At 46.2% G+C, this 19052-nt stretch overlaps 2 protein-coding genes across 3 annotated transcripts in view; one reads left to right on the top strand and one right to left on the bottom strand.

Moving 5' to 3' along the window:
• omd (osteomodulin) overlaps window positions 1–1002 on the bottom strand; it is a 35726-nt gene extending 34724 nt beyond the window's left edge. For both annotated transcript variants that reach the window (XM_048547321.2, XM_048547322.2), the window contains exon 1: window positions 756–1002. The gene's annotated coding sequence lies outside the window, so the exon portion shown is untranslated. The remainder of the gene's footprint in view (window positions 1–755) is intronic.
• cenpp (centromere protein P) overlaps window positions 1–19052 on the top strand; it is a 307375-nt gene that overhangs the window by 132831 nt on the left and 155492 nt on the right. The window lies entirely within an intron of this gene.

Here is a 19052-nt window from a genome sequence, read left to right as displayed (position 1 = left end):
CTCTGCAGGAATAAATTACTTGATGTATACATTTTATATAACAGTAATTTTTCGTGAAAATAAGAATGAACTGACATAACTGCAGATAACTACCTATTGCAAGTAATGTTTTGCCATTTTAAGCTAACTGAAGTAATACTGAATACATACAGTTGTAACTAATCACACTTCTTAGTTTAATCTATATAAACACCTTAGTAATTACTTAAGGAAATATTATATGATTAGCATGATACAATTTGAATTTCCAGAAGATCATTTAGTCTGAGTAAAAGCCAGACATCCCTGCAATCGAAGTTCTTTTGTGGAGGCCAATGACCTATTCATTGAAAAACACATCAGATAATGAGTAACCTGATCCATTATCGTTGTATCAAACTATATTGCTTTCTTGGAATGTTGATATACTTTTGCTGGTTTTAAAACAAGAAGACTAAAATACCATTAAATTAACTGTATTTAAATCATTGTGATTTTTATACTTGGTCTTTCTGTGAAATGGAGTGTTTGTTACAAAATGACCAATTTACAAAGTTTACTTCATGATGAGAAATGAAAATTGCAGTATTTTTTCCAATCTGGGTGATAATACAATTTAAATATGTCCTTTGGAGTCTTCAATTTATCTTTATTTTCTTTCATGGAAACACAATCAAAATTCATTCAAATTGCATTCAAAACACTTTGAGGTGTAATAAGTAAAAGACTAAATTAATTACTATTTTTAGCTTCTGAATAAAATTGTAACTTCGTACCTGATGAATTTCTTTGGTTGCCTTTTGGGTTTTGGGTCACTCTAGTCCTTAAATTGTTCCCAGATTCTCAGGCGAGGTGTTTCACAGAACAAAACTGCAATATGATTGTGGTAAAACACAGCTTTAATATTGGTTTCGTTTGCTAACTTTTCACCTCACCTCATCAGTAACACTCAGCTGTGGGTGTCTTCATTGTATAAATTAATCTGGAAACTGAAAGCCATTTGCTCACTGATTGTGGCTGAGTTTTATGGTTAAATGTTTCTGTCAGCTTATGTGAAAGAGGAATCTTGAATATTTCCTTTGAGACTTAGCATATGGAATCAATAAAGGGCTAAACTGAAACAATATGTGTTGGATTTTATTCTTGTCTCTACCCTTGCCAAGTTTATTTGACTGCTGTTTGTATTAAGTTGTTCATGAAGTAAGATGAAGTCTAAACCTGTAACCCTTTCAGTGAGACAGAAAAAAATTTGACAATTCTTAAACTTTACTCAGGAACAATATTAAGAAAAAAACAGCAAGAGGCACAGAAACTTAGGGATTTACACAATACTCATTCAGAGGGAGAATAGGTTTCCATCCAAAAATTAGGTAAATATATAGATTATGTAAAGGGTTTGGACTGGGTACTGATTACTGGGAATGATTAAAATAGTTTCAGGAACAAGGGTTTACGTTCAGTTAAATGGACTAGTGATGGTTGCATTTTTATTAGAATGCCAATCTTGAGAAAATTTTCATCGAATGTTTCATTCACAGAAAATTTGGATACAGTAAATGCAGGGAGAATATTTCTGAGAGCCAAAGGTCAATCACTAACAGGTAAAGATTCAAGCTGATCAGCAAGAGAGTCAGAGGTGAATTTATTTTTTACATGTTGACTGGTTAGGATTTAGCATGTTCTGCCTGATCACAGCCATGGAAACACCTTTAATTTTAGCTTTTAAAAGAGAATTGAATAACTACTTGAATGAGAAAAAATGTTGAAGGGATAAGAACAAGACCTGGGATTGTCATTAATTAGACTACTCTTAGAAAAAGGCAGCATAAACATGGTCTGAATTCTGTGCTGTGTTATTTGATTATTTTACACACAATCAGTCTACCACTGAGATGAAGCAAATATTGAAATGATGTTTTGGATGTCACCTCAAAAAAAAACTGCAGTGCACTCCTTGCCAGTCTCTTTTCTTTAATGTTGAAGTTGGTTTATAGCCCCAGGAAGTAGACCACTTCCTCACTTTAGCCACATGCTTAATTCTTGGAAACACCTTTCCTCAATTATGATCTTATGTACTCAAAAGAGGATGAATGAGTTGTTGAGACGTAATTGCAACTATTTAATGGGACTTTTCCAACTTACGGCCGTGTATTCCCAGGAAATTCACCACTATTTTTCTACACAGCTGTCACTGGTCAAGCATGAATATGATATGTACAATATACAGCATAAAAACATGTTCTTTGGCCCAACAATTTGCAAATTATGCAGCAGAAGTCTCCTTCCACCCTAATTCATTTATCCTACTGACATCCTTTTTATTTTCTCCTTCCTGTATTAATCTGATTTCTCCTTAAATGAATTCATGTTATTTGCCGGAACTACTGTTTTTTATGCCAGGCCATATGTTCTCATTGTTCTGCGGTAACAGAAGTTTATTGGATTTACTTGTATTTATTTTGAATTTCATGCCACTGGTTCCTTAAAGCATCTTGAACACGTGTTGTCATCTTCAAGATCAGTCATTAACAATCTGGATGAAAGAATTGAGAGCATTGTTGCTAGGTTTGCAGATGACACAAAGGAACGGCAGATAATGTTGAGGAAGCAGGGAGGCTGCAGATGAACCCGGACAGGCTGGAGAGGGGACAAAAGTAGCAGATGTGGGAAACTATGAAGTTTTGAAATTTGGGAGAAAGGATACAACCATAGACTATTTTATAATTGGGGAGAGGCTTCGGAAATTTGAAAGACCAAGGGACTTGGGAATCTTAGTTCAAGAATCTCATAAGGTTAACATGTAGGTACAGTTATAATTTGTGAACTAGTAACCCTGTGCCACCTGCAAACAAGTGAAAGTGCCTGAAGAAGAGAAATTAAAGAGCAACAAGTCCTGACAAGACAAAAGGATCATCTAAGTGAATCATGCCTCCAGATACCATTGTCCTGTGTTCCCAGCTTTTCCCTTCACATATAGCACTAGATTTTTGTCCAAGTGTTTAGTAGGGGTTTTACAAAAGAGTTACAGTTTTCATTGGTAGAGTTATATCTCATAAGTTCATAATATTTTCCTGTAACTCAACACTCTTTGTAATAAATAACAATGCTTTTTAAGTACAGAAAGCTGGTCCGTGACTTGGGACCAAAATTGGGGAATTTTGCATACTTTGATTAAAATTATAACATTTGTGGCAACTCCAGGAACAGTAGGGCTTGATTTCCAGTGTCCTGCCCAGCAGCCACGTGAAATGCAGATCTGTGGTATATATGAAGTTGTGGACACACCTCACAGGCTTAAGCTCTGGGTTTCAGAACTTGAGTGGCAGCTGGAATCCCTGTTGTGCATCATAAGGCAGAGGACTACAAAAGCAAAGAACAGTACAGCACAAGAATAGGCCCGTCGGCTCTCCAAGCCTGCGCCGAAGCAATTTGCCCTTCCATACTAAAACTGTCTTCACTTACAGGACACATATCCCTCTGTTTTCTTCCCATTCATGTGTTCGTTCAGGTGCTTCTTGAATGCTGATATTGTATTTGCTTCCACCACCATCTCTGGCAGGCGTCTCAGGCACTCACTGCACTTTGTGTGAAAAACTTGCCTCGCACAGCTCTTTTAAACTTGCCCCCCAGCCAACCTGTGTCCCCTAGTAATTGACCCCCTCACCCTGGGAAAAAGCCTCATACATTCCACTCTATCCATAGCATTCATAATCTTATAAACTTCTCTATTAAGTCGCCGCTCAACCTCCTGCATTCCAGTGAAAACAAACCCGGTCCATCCAACCTTTCTTCATAGCTAAAATCCCCCATACCAGGCCACATCCTGGTAAACCTTTTCTGTTCTGGGCTCAAAGCATCCACATCATTCTGGTAGTGTGGTGATCAGAACTGTACGCAATATTTTAAATGTGGCCTAACTAAACAACTTGAAAGCTGGAGCATAACTTACCTATTATTAGACTCAGTGTTACTTCCAATAAAGGCAAGCATGCTATAGGTATTTTTTTTAAACTACTTTATATATCTGCTTTTCCACCTTAAGTCATCTGTTGACCTGCACACCCAGATCTTTCTGCATATCAATACTCATAAGGGCTCTGCCATTCACTGTATAATTTCCACCTGTACTTGTCCTTCCAAAATGAATCACCTCACATTTGTCTGTATTAAACTCGATTTGCCATTTTTATGCCCGCGATCTGTATCCTGCTGTAGCCTCTGACAATCCTTCTCATAAAGATATCTGTTAATGCGCCAGAAATTTGTTCTCTTGCCTCCCTGAATGTTCTGGGATAGATCCCATCAGAACCCAGGGACTTTTCTACCTTAATGCATTTTAAGATGCACACCACCTCTTTCTTTTTAATAGCTACTTGGCTTACAAATTCAACACTCTTTTCCCTGAGATCACCTTCCACTAATTCTTTCTCTTTGGTGAATACTGACATAAAGTGTTTGTTTAGGACCTCACTTGTCTTTTCTGGCTCCACACATAGATTCCCTCTTGCTTTTTACATAGGTATAAAAGGCCGTGGGATTCTCCTTAATTCTAGATAACAAGGTGTAGTGCTGGATGAACACAGCAGGCCAAGAAGCATCAGAAGAGCAGGAAAGCTGATGTTTCGGCCCTAAACCCTTCATCTCCTTAATCCTGTTTGCTAATGACTTTTCATGACTCCTTTTAGCCCTTCTAATACCTTGTTTAAGTTCTTTCCTATCTTCCTTAAGTACTTTCAGGGCTTTGTCAGTTCCCGTCTTCCTGGACCTTACGTGTGCTTCCTTTTTCTGTTTGACCAAGGTCACAACATCCAAAATCATCCAAGGTTCACGTAACTTGCCATAACTATCCTTCATTCTTGCAGGAATGTGTTGCTCCTGAACTCTTATCAACTGCTGTTTGAAAAACTCTCATATGTCCAATATGGATTTACCTTTAAACAGCTGCTTCCAATCGAAATTCTCCATTTCCTGCCAAATATTGCTGTAGTTTGCTTTCCCCCAATTTAACACCTTCACTTGAGGCCTGCTGTTATCCCTATCCATGACTCTTAAAACTCTTGGCATTATGGCCACTACTCCCGAAATTTTCCCCCACTGAAACTTCACTTATCTGGCTGGGCTTATTTCCCAAAACCAGGTCCAGTATAACCCCTTCCTTGGTTGGACTGTTTAGGTACTGTGTCAAGAAATCCTCCTGAAAGGTCCTTACAAATTCTGCCCCATCAAAGGCCCAAGCACAAAGTGAGTTCCAGTCAATATAGGGGAAATTGAAATGACCCACTACAACAACCCTTCACATTTTCCACATTTTACTCAAATTGCCGACTTTTCAACCACTGACTTAACCTATCAATACCATTCTGTAATCAAAAAAACCAAAGAAATGCAGCTATTGGAAATCAGAAACAAAAATAGAAGTTTCTCGAAAAACACCGCAGATCTGCCAGCATCTGTGGAGAGAAAGCACAAGGTTTGCTGTAGTACTCCAACAAAGCTTAATGCAAGCTAGCAGAACAACACCTCATTTTCCTAGACTCAATATCGAGTTCATTGATTTTAGGGACTGAACACTTTTTCCATGTCCTTACTCCAACCCCCAAATACTGGGACTTGTCATCACATGGGCTGCTACCTCAAAAACTCATTGTCAACCACTAACAGTCCCCATTAGCAGCTATTGATTCTCTCAGGCTGACCTTTACCTATTCCTTTGTATGCCCAACTGATTTTCTCTTGTCCAGACTCTCTCTCCATCTGTCATTTACTCCTTCCACCCCAACTTATCCCTACTTTTTGCTAGCTACAATCAGTTCTGAATAAGTGTCACTTGACTCATAACATTACCTCTGCTTTCTCTCCACTGATGCTATCAGGCCAGTTGTGTTTTACCAGCAATTTCAGTTTTTCCCACTTTATACTGTTTATATCCCACTTGCATCCTGCATTTCCACCTATTTTTGTGTTGCCTGCAATGGAATACATGTGCTTCCTTCCCCCAGTCATGAATATGTGTTCTAAACAGTTATAGCCCCAGATGTTATCTGTATGACCTCTACTGGTCACAGATTGCTAACCTGAAAAAGAACCCCTTATCCCCACTCACTGTTTGCTGTCTATTTGCCACTTCTATATACGTGCCCATTTATTACCTATAACACCATGGACTCTTATGACTTAATGTTTTGTGAAGTACTTATCAAACAACTTATGCAAGTCCAAATGCAACACATCTACAGGTGCCCCTCCAATTGCTCTGCTTGAGACATTCTAGTAAAACTCTTATAAATTGGTCAGATACGATTTCCCTTTCATGAAGCCATGCTGCTTCTGCTTGATTAGACTATGATTGTCCCAGACACCATCATCACTCTCCCTTGATGTGTTCTTTCCCACCAGCAGGACAGACGCAGCAGTGGTGGCAGTATATCGGTATACAGTCAGGATGAAGTTGCTCTGAAAATCGTCAACACTGTCTAAGGACACCAAGTCTCATGGCTTCAGGTTAAACATGAGCAAGAATACCTCCTGCTGATTACCACACACTGTCCTCCCTCGCTATATATCGGTTTTTTGCCAAGTTAAATAACATTTGGAGGAAGCACCGAGTGTGATAAGGGCACAGAATGTACACTGGAGGGGGACTTCAGTGTCCGCCATCAAGAGTGGCTTTGCAGCAGCATTATGGATTGAGCTAGTTGTCCGAAAGGACATGGCTGCTTGATAGGGCTTTTAGCAGGTAGTGAGGAAACCAGCAAGAAGGAAAAACATGCTTGACTTCATCTTCACCAATCTGTCAACTGCACATACATCTGTTCATGATAGTATCGGTAAGAGTGACCACCGCACAGTCCTTGTGGAGATGAAGTCTCGCCTTCACATTGAAAACGTGTGGAGGCATCATGTTGTATGGCATTATCACTATGCTAAATGGAACATGCTAGGCTAGCTCAGTGGTCAGCACTTCTGCCTCAAGGTGCCAGGGACCCATATTCTTTTCCAGCCTTTGGTGATTGTCTCTGTGGAGTTTACACATTCTCACAGTGGCATGGGGGCAGCACGGTGGCACAATGGTTAGCACTGCTGCCACACAGCAACAGGGACCCAGGCTCAATTCCAGCCTGGGGCAACTGACTGTGTGGAGTTTGCACATTCTCTCCATGTCAGCGTGGGTTTCCTCCGGGTGCCCCGGTTTCCTCCCACAGTCCAAAGATGTGCAGGGTAGGTGGATTGGCCATGCAAAATTGCCCATAGTGTTCAGGGAGGTGTAGATTAGGTGGGCTATAGGGGGATGGGTCTGAGTGGGATGTTCTCAGGTTCAGTGCGGACTTGTTGGGCCAAAAGGCCTGTTTCCACACTGTAGGGATTCTAATTCAAAAAAATTCTAATTCTAATTCTAATTCAAATATCTAGCAACTCAAAACAGAGCATCCAAGAGGCACAGTGAGCTCTCAACAGTGGCAGAATTGTACTCCACTACAATTTGCAATCTCATGGCCCAGGATTTTACCACTCGATCGTTATCAACAACCCTGGTTCAATGGAGAGTGTAGGCAGGCATGCCAGGAGCAGTACAAGGCATTCCTAAAGCTGAGGTGTCAACCAGGTGAAGCGACCAAACAAGATTACTTGCATGCTAAACAGCATAAGCCACAAGTGATAAACAAAGATTAAGCAACCCACAACCAATGGCTCAGATGTAAGCTCTGCAGTCTTGCGACATCCAGCCGTGAAAGGTGGTAGGCAATTAAACAAATTGCTGGAGAATGAGGCTCCATGAATGTTCCCATCCTCAATGTTGGCAGAGCCCAACACAACAGTGCAAAGTATGAGGCTGAAACATGCACAGCAGTCTTCAGCCAGAAGTGTCAAGTAGATGATCCATCTTCATCTCCTGTGGTGGTCCCTGGCATTACAGATGCCAGTCATCAGCCAATTTTATTCACTCCATGTGATAACAAGAAATGGTTAGAGATACTGGATAAGACGAAGGCCAAAGGTTCTGACACATTCCTACAATACTACTGAAGACTTGTGCTACAGAACTTGCTGCTTTCCTAGCGAAGCTTTTTCCAGTTACAACACTGGCATCTGCCCGACAATATGGAAAATTGCCCAAGTATGTCCTATACATAAAAAGCAACACAAATGCAACCCGTCCAGTTAGCTCCCCATCAATCTACGCTCAATCGTCAGTAAAGTGATGGAAGTTGTCATCAACAGTGCTATCAATGAGCACCTGCTTGATGATGCCCAGTTTGGGTTCCACCAGGGTCACTCAGTTCCTGACCTCATTCAGGTTTTGTTCAAATATGGACAAAAGAGCTGAATTCCAGAAGTGAGGTAAGAGTAACTGTGCAATCATCAGCGAACAAATTTAGCACCATTCACGACTCCTCAGCAACTGAAGCAGTCTATGCTCAAAGCAACAAAATCTGGACAATATCCAAGCTTGCGATGACAAGTGGCAAGTAACAGTTGCACCACACAAATGTCACCCATCACCCAATAAAAGATAATCTGACAACCACTGATTGATATTCAATGGTGTTACCTTGACTGAATCCCCCACTATCTAAATCCATGGAGTCACCAGTGACCAGAACTCAACTTGACTCATCACATAAACACAGTACCTACAATAGGTCAGAAGCTAGGAATACTGCAGCACGTAACTCATCTCCTGACTTCCCACAGCCTGCCCATCAACTATCGGGCACAAGTCAGAAATGTGATGGAATACTCCCCACTTGCCAGGACGGTTGCAGCTCCAGCTTCGAGCAGTTGTAGTTTGTAGTTCCCACTCTAAGCCACTTACCATCCTGACTTGAAAATATATTACATTTTCTTGACTGTTGTTAGGTCAAAATTCTGGAATTCCCTCCCTAATGAATTTGTAGGTCAACCCATAGCAGGTGAACTACGGCAGCTCAAGGGCAACAAGGAGCAGGGGTGATATGCCTTCCAGCCAGCGACACCCACTTTGCACAAATGAATTGAAAAAAAAGGTTTTCTAAGTGTCCTGCCATTACTTTCTTAATAATTGATTCCAATCCTCTTCCTACAATAGATGTTAAGCTAATTGACTTACAGTTACTCGCTTTTTGTCTCTTTCCCTTTGAAAATATCAAAATTAAAGCCTATAAGTTACAGGGGAATATGGCAAGTTTGATCTAAAAGAAGGCACAGCAACAAACAGTGAAGGGGATGACTGTTGATTGCAGGATGTTGCCGCGGTTTGGTTGAATGGATAAAAACATGACAAATGGAAGTCTGTGTGGAGAAGTGTGAGGTTAAGTATTTGGGGATGACAAAGAAAGCAAGGGAATACACAATCAATTAAATTGTAATAAATGGAGCAGAGGAAGTGAGAGACCTTAGATTGTATGTCCACAGGTCACAAACGTTGGCGGGTTGGGTAGATAAGATGATAAAGCGTACAAGATGCTTTCCTTCTGAGCTATATAAGAAAGTGTTGAGACCACTTCTGGAGTTTTTGGCACAGTTCTGGTCACCACATTACAGAGATAGCACAGACAAAATTTACAAGAAACAGAGAAACTAGGAACCGGCGAAGACCATTCAACCCTTTGAGCTGAATCTACCATTCAGTACGATCATACCTGATCCTGTATGTCAGGGTCATTTGTCTGCTTTCTCCCCATACTCCTTGATGCTTTTAAAATCTATAAATCTATTTGTACCCTTCTTGAATGTATTCAGTGATTTTGGCCTCCACAGTCTGCTGTGATAAAGACAAGTTCATTCCTCTTTGAGTAAAGAAATTTTCCGAGTCCTAAATGGTTTTCCCAGTATCTTGTTACTGTGTCCCCTCGTTCTAGGTTCCCCAGCTCGGGAAAGCACCCTCCTTACAAGCTAGTCTGTCCAATCTTGTAAGAATTTTCCATGTTTCTTTGTTGCCAGAGTGCTGCCAAGGCTTTAAAATTGCAGCTCTGAGGAAAGATTAGTTAGGCGAATGTTGTTTTTCCTTACTTTATTTTATTTTATTTGATTTATTACTGCCACATGTACTGAGATACAGTGAAAAGTATTGTTTTGTGTGCTGTCCAGACAAATCATACTTTAAGTAAGTACATCAGGGTAATAGAACAGTATGTAAAATATAGCTACAGCTACAGAGAAGGTGTAGACCGAGGAACCATCACAACAGACGAGGCTGATGGATGACTTAATCAATGTGCACAGAATCAGGAGAGGCTTGGACATCGTGAACAGGGAAGATTTCTTTTCCCTAGGGGACAGATCAATTACCAGGGTCACAGATTTAAGGTGATTAGCTATTAGAGATGTCATAAGAAAAACTGTGACTGGTGTCAAGAATTCATTGCTAATTTTGGTGGTTTTCAAAGAACAAAGAAAATTACAGCACAGGAACAGGCCATTTGGCCCTCCAAACCTGCGCCGATCTAGATCCTCTATCTAAACCTGTCACCTATTTTCCAAGGATCTGTGTCCCTCTGCTCGCTGCCCATTCACGTATCTGTCTAGATACATCTTAAATGACGCTATCGTGCCCGCCTCTACTGCCTCCGCTGGCAACGTGTTCCAGGCACCCACCACCCTCTGCATAAAGAACTTTCCACGCATATCTCCTTTAAACTTTTCCCCTCTCACCTTGAAATTGTGACCCCTAGTAATTGAGTCCCCCGCTGTGGTGGGGGGAGGGGAAAGCTTCGTGCTATCTACCCTGTTTATACCTCTCATGATTTTGTAGACCTCAATCAGGTCCCCCCTCAACCTCCATGTTTCTACTGTAAATAATCCTAATCTACTCAACTTCTTTTCATAGAAAACGCCCTCCATACTAGGCAACAGCATGGTGAACTGACTCTCCACCCTCTCCAAAGCACCCACATCCTTTTGGTTCGACCACATTTGGAATACTGCATACAGTTCTGGTTGCCACATTACCAAAGTCCTATACAACTGTAACATGACCTCCCAATTCTTGTACTCAATACCCCGTCCAATGAAGGAAAGCATGCCATATGTCTTCTTGACCACTCTATTGACCTGCATTGCCACCTTCAGGGTACAAAGGACCTGAACACCCAGATCTCTGTGTGAGTCAATTTTCCCCAGGGCTTCTCCATTTACCGTATAGTTCACTCTTGAATTGGATCTTCCAAAATGCATTACCTTGCAGTTGCCTGGATTGAACTCCATCTGCCATTTCTCCGCCCAACTCTCCAATCTACCTATATTCTGCTGCATTCTCCAACAGTCCCCTTGACTATCTGCTACTCCACCAATCTTAGTGTTATCTGCAAACTTGCTAATCAGACCATCTATACCTTCCTCCAGATCGTTTATGTACATGACAAACAACAGTGGTCCCAAAACGGATCCCTGTGGAATAGCACTGGTCACCATTCTCCATTTTGAGAAACTCCCTTCCACTACAACTGTCTCCTGTTTCCCAGCCAGTTCTCTATCCATCTAGCTAGTACACCCCGAACCCCATGCGACTTCACTTTCTCCAGCCCACCAAGGGGAACCTTATCAAACTCCTTGTTGAAGTCCATGTATATGACATCTACAGTCCTTCCCTGATCTATCAACTTAGTCACTTCCTCAAAGAATTCCATCAAGTTGGTAAATACATGACCTTCCCTGCACAAACTATGCTGTCTGTCACTAATAAGCCCATTTTCTTCCAAATGTAAATAGATCCTATCCCTCAGTATCTTATCCAGCAGCTTCCCCACCACTGTGTCAGGCTCATTGGGCTATAATTACCTGGATTATCTTTGCTACTCTTCTTAAGCAAGGGGACACCATTAGCAATTCTCCAGTCCTCCGGGACCTCACCCGTGCTCAAGGATGCTGCAAAGATATCTGTTAACGCCTCAGCTATTTCCTCTTTCACTTCCCTCAATAACCTGGCACAGATCCCATCTGGATCTGGGGACTTGTCCACCTTAATGCCTTTTTAGAATACCCAGTACTGCCCCCCTCCTTATGCTGACTTGTCCTAGAGTAATTAAACATCTGTCCCTAACCTCAGCATTTGTCATGTCCCTCTCCTCGGTGAATACCAATGCAAAGTACTCATTAAGAATCGTACTCATTTTCTCTGACTCCTCACATAACTTCTCACCTTTGTCCTTGGGTGGGTCAACCCTTTCTCTGGTTACTGTCTTATTCCTTTTGTATCACTAAAAAGCTTTGGGATTGTCCTTAACCCTGTTTGCTAAAGATATTTCATGACCCCTTTTAGACCTCTTAATTCCTTGTTTTGGGCACCTGCAATGAGAACTCATTTTAGAAGAAACTGGATCTGTACCTGAAATGCTGTAACTTGCAAAGCTGTGGATGTGATGCTACAAAGTGGAATGAGAACAGGCAATTAATATACTCAGCCAGTATAGACATCAAAAGCTGAATAGTTTTTTTCTGCGCTGTTATTTTTCTATGGCTGAAGAAGCCTGGTGTTGGAGAGTCTAGAATAGGGATAAAAGGAAGGGCAGTTCAAAGTATTCTGGATGTAAGTTTGCTCGCTGAGCTGCAAGGTTAGTTTTCAGATGTTTCGTCACCTTTTTTTTTTATTTGAAAAAATATACTTTATTCATAGAATGTACAAAAAATAAAACATCTATACACCTACCCAGTCACGCAAGCCGCTCCGGGTTACCCGGGGGTACGTACACCAACTAAAAAGGAAAAAAAAAACAAAACAGAGAAAAAAAAAACAAAGCAAAGAAACCGCCCCGGCAGTCGTCACCCCGCACAGTCCCAGTTGGCCCCCTGACCAGTTGGGGAAGGCGCCAGCTGGGCCCAGTTACCAGATAGGGTTCGTTTCCCTTCTCTGGACGAGGGGGCTCATACGGTGGTCTTTCCCCACTGCGCCTTGGCAGCGGCTGCCCCAAGCTTTAGCGCGTCCCTCAGCACGTAGTCCTGGACCTTGGAGTGCGCCAGTCTGCAACACTCGGTCGGGGTCAGTTCTTTCAGCTGGCAGACCAGCAAGTTGCGGGCAGACCAAAGAGCATCTTTCACCGCATTGATGGTCCTCCAGGCGCAGTTGATGTTGGTCTCGGTGTGCGTCCCCGGAAACAGCCCGTAGAGCACGGAGTCCCGCGTCACGGAGCTGCTCGGGACGAACCTCGACAAATACCACTGCATCCCCCTCCAGACCTCCTGCGCATAGGCACACTCCAGAAGGAGGTGATCGAAAGCCTCGTCCCCCCCGCAGCCACCTCAAGGGCAGCGTGCGGTGGTGCAGAGATTCCGGGCATGCATAAAGGATCTCACTGGCAGAGCCCCTCTCACCGCCAGCCAAGCAATGTCCTTGTGCTTGTTTGAAAGTTCTGGCGATGAGGCATTCTGCCAAACGACTTTGGCAGTCTGCGTGGGGAACCACACGACGGGATCCACCCTCTCCTTTTCCCAAAGGGTCCCGAGGATACTACGTGCTGACCACTGCCTGACGGCCTTGTGGTCAAAGGTGTTTCAAAAATTTCTCCACGAAGGACAGGTGGTACGGAACGGTCCAACTACTTGGAGCGTTCCGCGGCAACGAGGCCAGGCCCATCCTTCGCAACACCGGGGACAGGTAGAACCTCAGTAAGTAGTGACACTTGGTGTTTGCGTACTGAGGATCTACGCACAGCTTGATGCAGCCGCACACAAAGGTAGCCGTCAGGGCGAGGGTGGCGTTCGGTACGCCCTTTCCCAGGTCTTTGTACATGGTGTCTCTGTGGACCCGGTCCATCCTCGACCCCCAAATGAAGTGGAAGATGGCCCGGGTGACCGCAGCGGCGCAGGTCCGGGGAATAGGCCAGGCCTGCGCCACATACAACAGTACCAAAAGCCCCTCGCACCTGACAATCAGGTTCTTACCCGCGATGGAGAGGGACCGGAGCGTCCACCTCCCAGCTTCTGCTTCAATTTGGCGATACGCTCCTCCCAAGTCTTAGTGCATGCCCCAGCTCCACCAAACCAAACACCCAGCACCTTCAGGTAGTCTGTCCTGACAGTGAAGGGGATGAAGGAGCGGCCGTCCCAGTTCCCAAAGAACATGACCTCGCTCTTACCCCTATTGACTTTGGCACCCGAGGCCAGTTCAAGCTGGCCGCAGATGTCCAATAGTCTACTCACCGACCGACGATCGGTGCAGAAGACGGCGACATCGTCCATGTACAGGGAGGTCTTGACCTGAAGGCCTCCGCTGCATGGGATAGTCACGCCCTCCAGGCTCACGTCCTTCCTGATGGAGGCGGCGAAGGGCTCCACACAGCACACGAACAAGGCAGGAGAGAGTGGACAGCCCTGCCTGACTCCAGATCTAACAGGAAAACTGTCTGATTCCCACCCGTTGATTGAGACTGCGCTAACGATGTTGGCGTAGAGCAGCCGGATCCAATTGCGGATGCCCTTCCCGAACCCCAATTTGGAGAGGACGTCCCTCATGTAAGCATGAGAGACCCTGTCGAAGGCCTTCTCCTGGTCCAGGCTGACGAGGCAGGTGTCCACCCGCCTGTCCTGTACGTAGGCGATCGTATCCCTGATGAGCGCGAGGCTCTCAGCGATCTTCCTGCCCGGCACAGCACAGGTTTGGTCAGGGTGAATCACTGACTCCAGGACAGACCTGACCCGGTTGGCAATGACCTTGGCCAGGATTTTGTAGTCCACGTTCAAAAGTGAAATGGGACGCCAATTCTTAATTTCTTCCCTCTCCCCCTTCCTCTTGTAAATGAGGGTGATGATGCGCTTCCTCATGGACTTGCACATTTCCCCTGCCCGAAGCGCACTATCGTACACCTCCAGCAGGTCCTGCCCGACCAGGCCCCACAGAGCGGAATACAGCTCGACCGGTAAGCCGTCGCTTCCGGGAGTCCTATTCCTCTGCAAGGACTTGAGGGCTCTGGCCATCTTGTCCAGGGATATCGGCCGGTCCATCCACTCCCTCGTGCCGTCGTCTAAGACCTCCGTGATAGACGACAGGAACGACTCGGAGGCCGTGCTGTCCGTGGGCTTCGTGTCGTACAGTCCGGCATAGAATGATCTGCTGATCCTCAAAATGTCGGGCCGCGACGACGTCACCGAGCCGTCGTCCTCCTTCAGCCAGCTAAGCACAGAGCTCTCTTTGTGTACCTTCTGAAAGAAGAAAAGCGAACACGTCTCGTCCTGCTCCACGGAGCGGACCCTGGACCGGAAGATTATCCTGGAGGCCTCCGCGGCGAAGAGCGAGGCTTGCTGGCCCCTCACCTCGCGGAGGTCCTCCGTGACATCGACCCCCATCAACTGCAGAAGGAGCAGGTTCTGCACCCTTTTCTGGAGTCGCGACAGCTTTCCCTGCCTCTCTCTTGCCTTCTGAACACCCTTGAGGATAAAGAACCTCTTGATGTTCTCCTTCACCGTCTCCCACCAGTCGCCTGGAGACTCAAAGAGGGGTTTCACGGTTCTCCAACCGGTGTACTCCCTCTTAAGCTCCTCGACGTTCTCTGGGGCCAACAGAGTCGTGTTGAGCTTCCACGTCCCCTTGCCGGCCAGCTGGTCATCCTCTAAGTGACAGTCGGCCAGCAGGAGGCAGTGGTCAGAGAAGAAGACCGGCTCGACGCCGGTGGACCTCACCGAGAACGTCCGTGACACAAACAGGAAGTCTATCCTTGAGCGGATAGACCCGTCTGGCCGCGACCAGGTGTACCTCTGCTGCGCTCCGTCTGCAGGGGTGCTGAAGACGTCGAGCAGCTTGGCGTCCTTAACCGTGCCCATCAGGAATCTGCACGTGACGTCCAGTTGACTCCCCCCACCCGCTGTCCCCACGCCGGATCTTCCATCTGCATCAATGATGCAGTTGAAGTCTCCGCCTAGGATGACCGGCCTGGACGTAGCCAACAGGGGTGGAAGCTGCTGCAGGACGGCCAACCGCTCACTCCGTACCGCTGGGGCGTACACATTGATCAGCCTCAGGGGAGCGCTCCTGTAGGTGATGTCAGCCACTAGGAGGCGCCCCCCCCACCACCTCCTGAACTTGAGAGATGGTGAAGTCGCGCCCCCGCAGCAGAATAGCCAGGCCCGAGGAGCGACAGTCGTTACCCCCCGACCAGATCGAAGGCCCACAGGTCCAGGCGCCGGACCATTTCCCGTACCTGCCGAGGTGCGGTATCCCGCACTCCTGCAGAAACAGGAGGTCCGCCTTGATGGTGGTCAGGTAGGCCAACGTGGACACACATCTCGCGGTTGACTTGACGCTGCGCACATTAATGCTCGCAACTCGTACTCCCATTGTGGGCAGTGACTGCAGTACTCTCCCCAAGTCCAAGGTCCAGCCCCTCCATCTGTCCCTTCATGCCCATTGCCCGGGCTAACTGCTGGACGCTCTCCGGGCTCAGGAAACCGTCCGTGCTGCCTTCCGGGTGGCATCCCCCCGTCAGGGGTGCGGAGGCAGGAGGGTCCGGCTCCGGGTCAGGCTGGGGACGCCCTGTTTCCTCCTTCCCGCCTGGAAGTTCCGGGGGGCCCTCCGGTGCTCCAGCGGCACTTGACTGGGTGTCGGAGGGAGCCTCAGGACGCCTCCCGTCACCTGGAAGCAGGGTGCTGCTTTCCTTCCCCCTCAAGACCTTTAACTTCTGCTTCGGGTGGGCCCTCTCCGAATCCTCCTCGTCAGAGGAGCTCTTATAGCCCCCCTGTAGCTGCCTCTTCCTGCCTGATGGTTGCGGTTCCTGGGCCCGTCGACGCACCTTCCTCCTCGCTTTCGGGACTGTTGTCCACTCCCCTGGGTCGCCTGTCGCCGCCTCCATTGGCTCCGGGTTGTCGGGGGGGGATCGGAGCCTGCAGGGGTGCTTTGCTGGCCTCGGGCCCATCCTGCAGGGCTGGGCCCTCCTGCACGGCCTGGCCCTCCTGCACATTAGTGGGGTCCTTGCTGGGCCCTGGTGCCTTCCTCTCCTCCGGGGGGGCTGGCCCCGCATTTCCCCTGCCGGCGCGGCGACCTGGGCGTAGGTGGTACCCCGCCGCGGGCATGCCCTATAGAAGTGGCCCGCTTCCCCGCAAAGGTTGCAGCTTCTCTCTCGTGGGCAATCCTTTGCAAGGTGACCCTCCTCCCTGCAGTTCCTGCAGATGGTGGCTTTGCAGTCGGCCGCCATGTGACCTGACCTACCACAGGCATGGCAGACTTTAGGTTGCCCTGCATAGGTCAGGTAGCCCCTGCTCCCGCCGATCGCGAAGCTGGACGGTGGGTGTGCGACATTCCCGTCTGCGCCCATCCTCAGCGTCACCTTGACCTGCCTCTTACTCGTCCAGATGCCAAAGGGGTCCACGATGTCAGTTAGGTCCCCTTCCACCTTCACGTACCTTCCGAGGAAGGTCAGGACATCAACTGCTGGCACATGCGGGTTGTACATGTGTACAGTCACCATCCAGCTCCTCTGTGCTGGCATCACAAACAGTGGGACAGCGGTCAATACAGAGAGGGGGCCCTCACCTCCTTTCTCCTTGAAAACCTCCAGGAAGCGCTCGCAAAGCTTGGCACTCCTGAAGGTCACGTCGTAAAAACCTCCTCCGGGGAAATCCTGCAGGCAGTAAATGTCCGCAGCAGCGAACCCACAACGGTCCAACAGGACCCTCTTCATGAAGAAGGTGTGGTCCACAGGTGCATCTTCATCCACATTCTTTACAGAAACACGGATGGTGTTCCGGACCCCCTGACCTGGGGCACGAGCACTTGCCGCAGCCATCGTTGCAGGTTGGCTGCTCCCCTGAACCAGCGTTAGGCCGAAGCCAGCATTAAGATCCACTGGTCGCAAGGGTGCACAGCCAACCCGACGTCCTCCTTTCACCTCCAAGACAGCACTCTCCCCCTCTCGGTCCACAAGAGAGTGGGTCTGTATTGTGTTCGAGATGTAAGCTAGTTCACTGAGCTTGCCGGTTTGTTCCCAGATGTTTCGTCACCATTCTAGGTAACATCAACAGTGAGCCTCCGACGAAGCACTGGTGTTATGTCCCGCTTTCTATTTATCTGTTTTGGTTTCCTTGGGCTGGTGATGTCATTTCCTTTGTTGCTGATGTCATTTCCTGTTCTTTTTCTCGGGATGGTAGATTGGCTCCAAATCAATGTGTTTGTTGATGGAGTTCCGGTTGGAATGCCATGCTTCTAGGAATTCTCGTGCGTGTCTCGGTTTGGCTTGTCCTAGGATGGATGTGTTGTCCCAATCAAAGTGGTGTCCTTCCTCATCTGTATGTAAGGATACCAGTGATAGTGGGTCATGTCGTTTTGTGGCTAGTTGATCTTCATGTATCCTGGTGGCTAGCTTTCTGCCAGTTTGTCCAATGTAGTGTTTGTCACAGTTCTTGCAAGGTATTTTGTAGATGACGCTCATTTTGCTTGTTGTCTGTATAGGGTCTTTTAAGTTCATTAGCTGTTGTTTTAGTGTGTTGGTGGGTTTGTGGGCTACCCTGATGCCAAGTGGTCCGAGTAGTCTGGCAGTCATTTTTGAAATGTCTTTGATATGGGGGGAGTGGTTATGGTTTCTGGGCCCGTTTTGTCTGTTTGTTTGGGTTTGTTGCTGAGAAAGCGGCGGACTGTGTTCATAGGGTACCCATTCTTTTTGAATACGCTGTATAGGTGATTTTCTTCTGATCTTCTCAAAACTCGCCAGTTCAAAGTGTGTTAAAATCACTAAATGCATCACAGTTTTGCTAATGCTGTTACTTTTTTGATGAGAGATTCATCTTGTATCGGTGATTGTAAAGATAGATTTGACGACAGAGGACTTTTGGAGAACTTAGTTCAAAACACAAGATTCTTTTCCCTCTCATCTGGTTTTAATCTAAAATATAAGCAATTTTTAAATATGTTAAAATAGCCAGAAATGTGTAAGAAGATCCAAATATAACCATCCTCTAGTACTGTGTTAAGTTATCAAATTAAAGAGCATATAGAGTTAAAGAGCATCATGGGAATAGTAGAAAGGGTCACCTGGCCCCCTGTAGCACCTTAAGTGGTCTCCATTTGTAATTCTAAACACTAAGTGAGTTCATCTCAATTGTGTTTTACTTCCCAAATATCAGGGTATATTGGAGGTCCAATGCCCCCATTGTTGACAAAACTATTTAATGCG

This window comes from Stegostoma tigrinum, chromosome 11 (assembly GCF_030684315.1).
Source record: "Stegostoma tigrinum isolate sSteTig4 chromosome 11, sSteTig4.hap1, whole genome shotgun sequence".
NCBI classification, from domain to species: Eukaryota; Metazoa; Chordata; class Chondrichthyes; order Orectolobiformes; family Stegostomatidae; genus Stegostoma; species Stegostoma tigrinum.
This window is presented reverse-complemented; position numbering and strand designations above follow the sequence as displayed.